Genomic DNA, 8272 nt, shown 5'->3' on the forward strand with positions numbered 1-8272 from the left:
TTCTATTTAATAAATGTATCCAATTTTAACAATCACCTTTGATCAATTTTTCTCCTTTAGTACTTCTGCTACCTAACAAATAGAACCCCTCTAAGTATTTAAATGAGTCTTATAAATACAATAGATTAAAGTTAGTATGTGCTAATTCTTATATTTAATACTGTTATCAAGTTCATTAATGTTTAACCTGTCATATTAAAATTAAAAGTTTCAAAAAATAAAAAATAAATAAAGTTTCATCATTTACATAAATATTTTAATTATAATCATAATGTTAAGCTATTAGGTATTCAAGTGTGTGGTTTTTCTTATTAAAAAACAGTATTAGGGGATCCCTGGGTGGCGCAGCGGTTTGGCGCCTGCCTTTGGCCCAGGGCGCGATCCTGGAGACCCGGGATCGAGTCCCACGTCGGGTTCCGGTGCATGGAGCCTGCTTCTCCCTCTGCCTGTGTCTCTGCCTCTCTCTCTCTCTCTCTGTGACTATCATAAATAAGTAAAAAAAAAAAAAACAGTATTAGAAGAAAAAAAAACCAGTATTGGGTTCAGTTGGTTAAGTGTCTGCCTTTGACTCAGGCCATGATTCCAGTCTTGGTATCAATCCCATGTTGGGCTCCCTCCTCAGTGGGGAGTCTGCTTCTACCTCCTCCCCTCCTCTCACCCCTGCTTGTGCTCACTCTTTTTCTCTCTCATAAGGAAAATCTTTAAAAAAAAAACAATATTTACAATTTTGTGTATGTATACCTCCAGACACACAAATTGTTCTTAAGGACATTAAATTATAGGCTCCATTACTTCTAAATTTTTATAATTTATTTTAAATTAAGTGGATTTGCCCACCAAGGAACCATATTCATCTACCAAGGAAACATTAATATCACTTCAGGCAATTTAAGGTTATCCTCCCAAGGAATTTTGGATTATACGCCCAATTTAGCTGGGGTTGCAGACCAACCAAAGATTGGGAAGAGACCTGACATCTGAATGGCTTTGCTCAGGACAGTAAGAAACACATAGAGACCTCATTTATAATTCTTATATATCACCTCCAACTCCATACATTCTAAGTAATAGGGTCTTTATCCTAAATTCTCTGGATTTATGTTAGCTAATAGATACCTTACAAATCCTTCTTGAGTCTCAAACCATCCTAGATTACTCCACATACAGAATGGATTCAAGGTTTTGTTTTGTTTTGTTTTGTTTTTTAAACTCATTTCATTCTGAATTATTCCCACATAATTCCCATCTGGCAGGGCCATAAACCTTGGGGATATTAATATTACTTTTGACTTGATTCTGGATGTTTTGTGGCTTACTCTCACATTATGGTCAGGACATTAAACCATGACAATGACAATAACAGGCCTGAAATGTGGATTATTAATGCTCTCTCCAAGGGAATTATATATTGAGCCAGAGATATATACTTACAAATAAAATAAAGCCTTCATTGTACATACCCATATGTATGTGCCAGTTTGGAGCAACACTTTATAGTTTATTGTGAATTCATATTTTTCACAAATTCTGTAATTTTCTTGTGCATAGCATAGTTAATTTATATCATATATCATAATTTAAATAATTTATTTAAAAATGAATTTATTTATTGTATGTAAAATTTGCCATGGTGTCTACATCATAGTTTTAATTTATTAAATTTTTTATTTAAAATTTCATCTGTATTTGTTAAACCTACTATGCAATTTTCCAAGAAAAAATTTTGAGGGGACCATCCTGCAAATGAAAGTGTTTTTGCAAGTCATCTTTTCCTTGTCCATGTGCATATTATATTTTTATGTGTTCACACTAATATTGAGTTTTACACATTCTATATATTCTATTGTGTTTATTTTAAATATATTAATGCATTGAATATATATCTAAAACCTTTATAACTTGTTTGGCATATTTTCCTTTTTAATTATTTTTTTTTGAAATTTTAGTTGACACAATGTTACATTATTTTCAGGTGTACAACATAGTGATTCAAAAAGTTTATTCTTTCATTCTAGACTCAACACAAGTGTAACTACCATCAGTTACCATACAACACTATTACAGTACCATTGACTATGTTCCCTATGCTGTGCCTTTCAGTTCCATGACTCATTCATTTTGCAACTGAAAGCCTGTACCTCCGACTCCCTTTCACCCATTTTCCCCATCCGCCTGTCCCTTTCTCCTTTTTGATACTACAAGTCTGTAAAAGTGGAAGAGGCCTGTGCCATTTTGGAGAGTACATGGTTATTAAGATCTGGGAAAACTGAAAAAGGAGTAGAGGCTTTAAAAATAGTAGATTTCTTTACCTGCAAGTAATGTTTTGGGGTTTTTTTTTCCAGATCATTATGTATCTTCATACTATTATTAAAAATTGAAGGAAGGTACTTTTTTTTTATCAACTCAGATATCATTTTCCTCATTTATTTTTATATATGCATTCACCAGTTTAAGAAACATGTCAGACTCTGCCCAATGAGCCTGGAGATAATAAAACATTATCCTCTCCCTAAGGAGATTTTTGTTTTTTGTTTTTTGAAAAGATTATTTGTAAACAGAAAAATTAGAGTAAAACATAATAGAATTTTCATATAGTATTTTTGGAATACAGAGGAAATACAGAACTACAATACTTAGAAGAATCAGTGAATGCCTCTTTAGTCATGCTTCATGTTAGTTGATAATATGGAGAGTAGTGGGGCATACTGTTATTCGTTTATCCATTAAGTATGTGTAGTTCCTATGTGTTAGAAACTGTTTAGACTTAAGAGATACAGAAAAAAATTAGAAAAAAAAATCTTGCCCTTAATAAGCTTTTATTGTAGGGGCAAGAGAAAGAGAAAGAGAGAGAGAGAGAGAGATTTCTAAATAGGTAAAATATAAATTATATCAGAGTTAGGTGCTGAATGGAAAATAAGTCAGGGAAGGATGAAAGGCAGTGTTCACCCTAAGGTGAGTTGCTTTCCTGCCCATGATGCCTTATGATTAGTCTGGGGAAGAGGGATGCTCTAGGCTTCCCTTGGTGACCACTGACTGTTCCAGAGATGGATGTCATAATGAAATTTTCCAGGCAGAATTAGCGGTGGTAAGAGGATACATTTTATGAAGGAGGGTAAGGTACAAGTCTTGACAGAATACGGGGTTCTAGGACTCTCCCTTCATGCTGCCAGTGATAGTAGGAAAGAGAAAACTTTATTTGGGACATGTTGGGGACACTGAGTTTCTGCATGACCACTGTCAATGGAGACAAAGAGGGTAGGAGAGATAATCATATCTACATATTTTAAATTATGCTCCATAGTATACTTGGATTTGCAATGACATTCCACTGATAATCAATTCTGATGGACTCCTCAATTGAGATCACAGAAAATAATGGATTAATCAATAAATTTCTCTCTTGATTCTTTGACTTTAAGTGAAAAATTGCCCTTAGCACATAAAATTTTCTTTGAGTTGCTTTCGAAGCTTATTCCTTACCTGAGCCACTCTACCAATTTGTCATGACCTGACAAAGCTAACTTCTTCTTCCCTCATATTGATCCTATCATTCCTTCTGTTTTCTCAAATCCTGTTACAATTTTGCCATTCTAAAGAATAATTCTAACATCCTATTTGGAGAATCAGAGACCCTTACTAGGATGGCCCATATAACATCAATTCTCACATTTTTTGGTTTATATCTGCCTTAGGTTTCCTGTGATATAACTGTTTTTACTAATTATGCCATTTCTTGGCCTGATATTTATCCAAAAATATATCAATGACACTCTAGGAGATGTAACATGTTTTATGGCCTCATGGAAACATTTAATGCACAACTGCATGTTAATGACCTAGGATAGTTATACTATAAATAAATGTATTTATACCATTGAACTAAAAGTTTTCTTAAATTATTTGACCTAGGGTCCATCACTTCCCATTTCCCAATACTTCTTATTAATAGTTCATAGCAAAAAAAATAGTTCATAGCAAAAAAAAGTGTCTACAAAAAGTCCACAGTATATATCTTATTTCATAGTGAAATACCAAAGGCTTTTACTCTGAAACTAGAAATAAGATAGTCTTCATTCACAGGTGATGTGATTGTTTATATAGAAAATCCAAATTAGAATAAGTGAATTCAGCAAGATCACATATATGTAAGATCAATATTCAAAAATAAAATTGTATTTCTATATTTAAAAATAGTTCATGGTAGTATCATAGGAAACATTTATTAAAGAATTCTAATCTAAATAATTATATTTGCTCCTTAGAGGCCTCTTTCTGGCTTGTATAGTTTCTAGAACTGAAAATTATGATAAACTTGGCACAGCAGTTAAACATTCTATGTACTGTCTAATTAAAAAAAAAAAAAGACCAATAACAGAGTCCAAAGTGTTTGGTCATACTTAAAGTAGCATTTCTCTGTGTAATGTATTAGAAAGGTGGTGTCACCATCTACCTTAATATAATAGTTCTCAAACTGTAGTATGCATCAGAATTACCTAAAGGGCTTTTTAAATTATAGAATGTTGGGCCCCACTCTCAGAGTCTTTGATTTAGTAGGTCTGGGATGGAGCCCAAGAAATTACATTTCTAACAAGTTCCCAAGTTTTATTGATGCCATGGATGTAGAGGCCACATATTGATCATCATCATTTTAATACAACAGTGTATCAAATCATTTATTAGGTTTTGGTGAAATTTTTAAAATATGCCCAGGAGTGACTGAGAAGAAAATGAAGTCATAGACCATTCTGTATAACTTTTATCTTTCTAATTCTCAATTTCTCTGTCTTTTCCCTCTGAATATCTCAGGAGAATGTGGTAGAGGCCACATTCAAATAGAGGCCCAAAGAAAACAGAGGGAAGATTCAAAATAAAGTAATTAAAGGTTTGTTTATTAAAGAAGCAATTACAAAGATGTGGGATTAGAACTACAACCTGGAGTTTCATGACTGTCAAGCTGTTAACCTTTGGCATAAAGGAATGAAGCAATATAAAGGATATTGGAACCTGGAGTTGCTTAGAAGATCAGTAACTTTCAATCAAGGAAACACAACCTGCTCAAGGTGGCTTTACAGTAAGCCAGGCATCCAATCCATCCTTCTGACCTTTCATAGGGATTCCCAATGGCTAAACCCAAAAAGATATCATTCATTATAGGAACCCTTGGATGTAGTTCATATCCTCTACCTCATCAAGTCAGTGTCTCAGTGCTACCTGCGAGAGGCTATGCTAAGTTTCTTTAACAAATATACCACACTCAGTACAGCAAATTCAATGGGACTACTTGGGAAAAACCTGTGGTAATCCAGTGTCATCTGCCATGATTCCTCCAGTTTTGGTAGGGGCCAGAACTCTGGATTATACAGTAATATGGAGACCACCACTCTTGTATCTTTCAATTATTTTAGGGTGACATCAATTACTGTTACTCCCATGAGAATGCAATATTGTTTGTAATGCGCTATCTTGAAGGAAAGGGAAATTTTCAGAGCTTCTACTGGCCTTCATCCATCAAGGAACCAATATGAGGATTTTGCCAACTATAAGGATATCAATTCAAATTATTTGTTCAGTGACTAGGAAAATGAAGAGCAGGTGATCCACTATGAGCTAGATCTGAGCCAGGACTCCATTTATGACCTGCCCTGCATATATTCCTGTGTAACAGAGGCTGTGATGGTGCTTTGGGTCCTTTTTTTTTAAGACTTTATTTATTTATTAATGAGAGATATATATATATAGAGAGAGAGTGTGCGGCAGAGACACAGGCAGAGGGAGAAGCAGGCTCCATGCAGGGAGCCAGACGCAGGACTCAATCCTGGGTCTTTAGGATCAGGCCCTGGGCCAAAGGCTAAACCGCCAAGCTACCTGGGCTGCCCTGGTTCTTGACCCCCTGTGTCTAACAGTCCTGGAATTGTTGGAAGTGTTCATCTTTTCACATGGTATGAATACTGACTAACTGGCTAAATATCCCTTTGGGGAAGGTATGAGGGAAACATTACCAGATCTAATGGCACAGTGATCCCTTCTGAATAGCTGGCCTCTTTTCCAGTCCATGGGTTCCAAGTTTATGAACTGACTCAGATCGAGAAACTGGGCAAAACATCATTCTCGGTGTAGCTATCCTCAATCTCCATATTATCCATGCTTGATTTCTTTTTATTATATAAACTACACAGTCTATTTTTTGACTGTCCTTCTCTCCTAGGAACCTTTTGCTATTAACCATCCCACAGCACCCTTTGGGTCAGGAATCTCTGCCTGCCATCCAATCTTGTGCAGGTTTAATTCCTTGCTTGTTAAAGAACATTAAAAACACAAATAATCTGACTGCCACAAACTCATCTCGCGGTTTTGAAAATGAAACTACTCTATGAAAGTAAAAGTGTACTTGAGGGATAGATTTTTACCTCCCAGTAGTTTCAACCAAAATATCCCCAAGTATGCCCTACAAATATTAGAAATTCTCATATGAATTCTCATAGAAACAGACTTTGATATGGCATTCATGTAATATACATAAATCTGTCCAAATATTTTCTGAGAATCCATCAGTATGGTTAGATGGGTAATTAAGTAAGTTGACAGAGTCCATCTTTTAAATTTAAATGGAGAAGCAGAACTCAGGTCTGAGAAGAAAATGAACATTTCCTTCCGTCTCGTGTGTTTTTATTTTTTTTTTTTCAGGTGATTAAAAAACAATACAGGTGAAAAATTGCTCCTCAGAAAAAAAAAATTTATCTTCAAATACAAAATTATAATAATTACCATAAGTAGCACCATATAATTCTAAATTGAATATGTCTCATAGTAGATGTAACCTAATGAGAAAAGGTCAGAGAGCATACTTTAAGAGAGGAAAGATCAGGGCACCTGGGAGGCACAGTCTTGGTTTTAGCTCAGGTTATAATCTCAGGGTTGTGAGATAGAGCCCCAAATTGGTCTCTGCACTCAGCATGGAGTCTGCTTGAGACTCTCTTATCCTCTCCCTCTGCCCTTTCTCCCACGATCTCTCTCTCTCTGTCTCCAAAATAAATAAATTCTTTAAAGAGAGAGAGAGAGAGAGAGAGAGATCACCTACTTGGATGATCTCTGGATAAATTGAAAGATTTTGTCACTGCTTTGCAGTAAATAATTGCATGATCTTGAGTAAGTCCCTATTCTTTTTGGGCTTCAGTTTCTATGTGAACAAAGGAGCAAGATGAGGTATTTTCTTTCCTGGCACTTTGCAGTGCTGCTATATAGAGGCAATAGGGCAGAGTACACACATGCTTGGATGGAGACTGCAATGGATAAGCAAACAAATGCCAAACAAACATAGATTTCATCTGGGCTCCACTACTAACCAGCTGTGTCAAATGAATAATTTATTTCATTTCTCTAAGTCTCTGTTTCCTCATCAGGAAAATGAGAATGACCATAAATACAAGGAGAAAGTACAATAATGTGCTTAGCATTGTTCCTGACCCATAGGAAATGCTCTGGGAGAAGCAGCTGCTATTTAGGGCAGTAGGTAAGAGTTCAGACTCTGGATCCCAGCTTGTAGTTCATATCCTGGTTCTTTTCATTCCCATCTGTGTGACTGTAAGGTGAAAACGTAATGTACATACAACTCATTTTCCTTTCCTACAAAATACTGTTTTCGTATGGTAGTCACATCAAATGTTAAGCATGGTTCCTGGCAAATAGTAGCTGTCAGTAGATGTGAGTTACCATTATCATTAACTCTTAGATTTCTTAGTGATCTGGGACCCCTAGGTGACTCAGCAGTTGGGTTCCTGCCTTTGGCTCATGATCCCGGAATCTGGGATTGAGTCCTGCATCGGGCTCCCTTCAAGGACCCTGTTTCTCCCTCTGCCTATGTCTCTGTGTCTCTCACGAATAAATAAATAAATATTTTAAAAAAAGATTTTTGAGCGATAACTCACCAGATTTTATGAGGACTTCATGTTCATGTACAGGACAGTGATCTTCTTGGCCGTCTTGCCATATTTTAACCCATTCTAAGAAACTAGAGATAATTACAGATTGGATGAATGATTTAAAGAGGCAAGATGAAGATCAAATGCCGAGCCAGTTACCTAGGGAACGAGTGGAATGGATTCCCTCCCTCTGGCTCTGCTGCCCCTGTGTAGACAGTCACGAGACACCTGAACTCTCAACATGTAGCATCATCATCAGCCTCATGGAGACTCAGCTGCTTGTCATCACCCAGGCACTGTCTTCCTGACCACAACATCTCTTTGAATAGGTTACTTGCTCATCTTTTTTATTT

This window comes from Vulpes lagopus, chromosome 15, assembly GCF_018345385.1.
Source record: "Vulpes lagopus strain Blue_001 chromosome 15, ASM1834538v1, whole genome shotgun sequence".
Lineage (NCBI taxonomy): Eukaryota > Metazoa > Chordata > Mammalia > Carnivora > Canidae > Vulpes > Vulpes lagopus.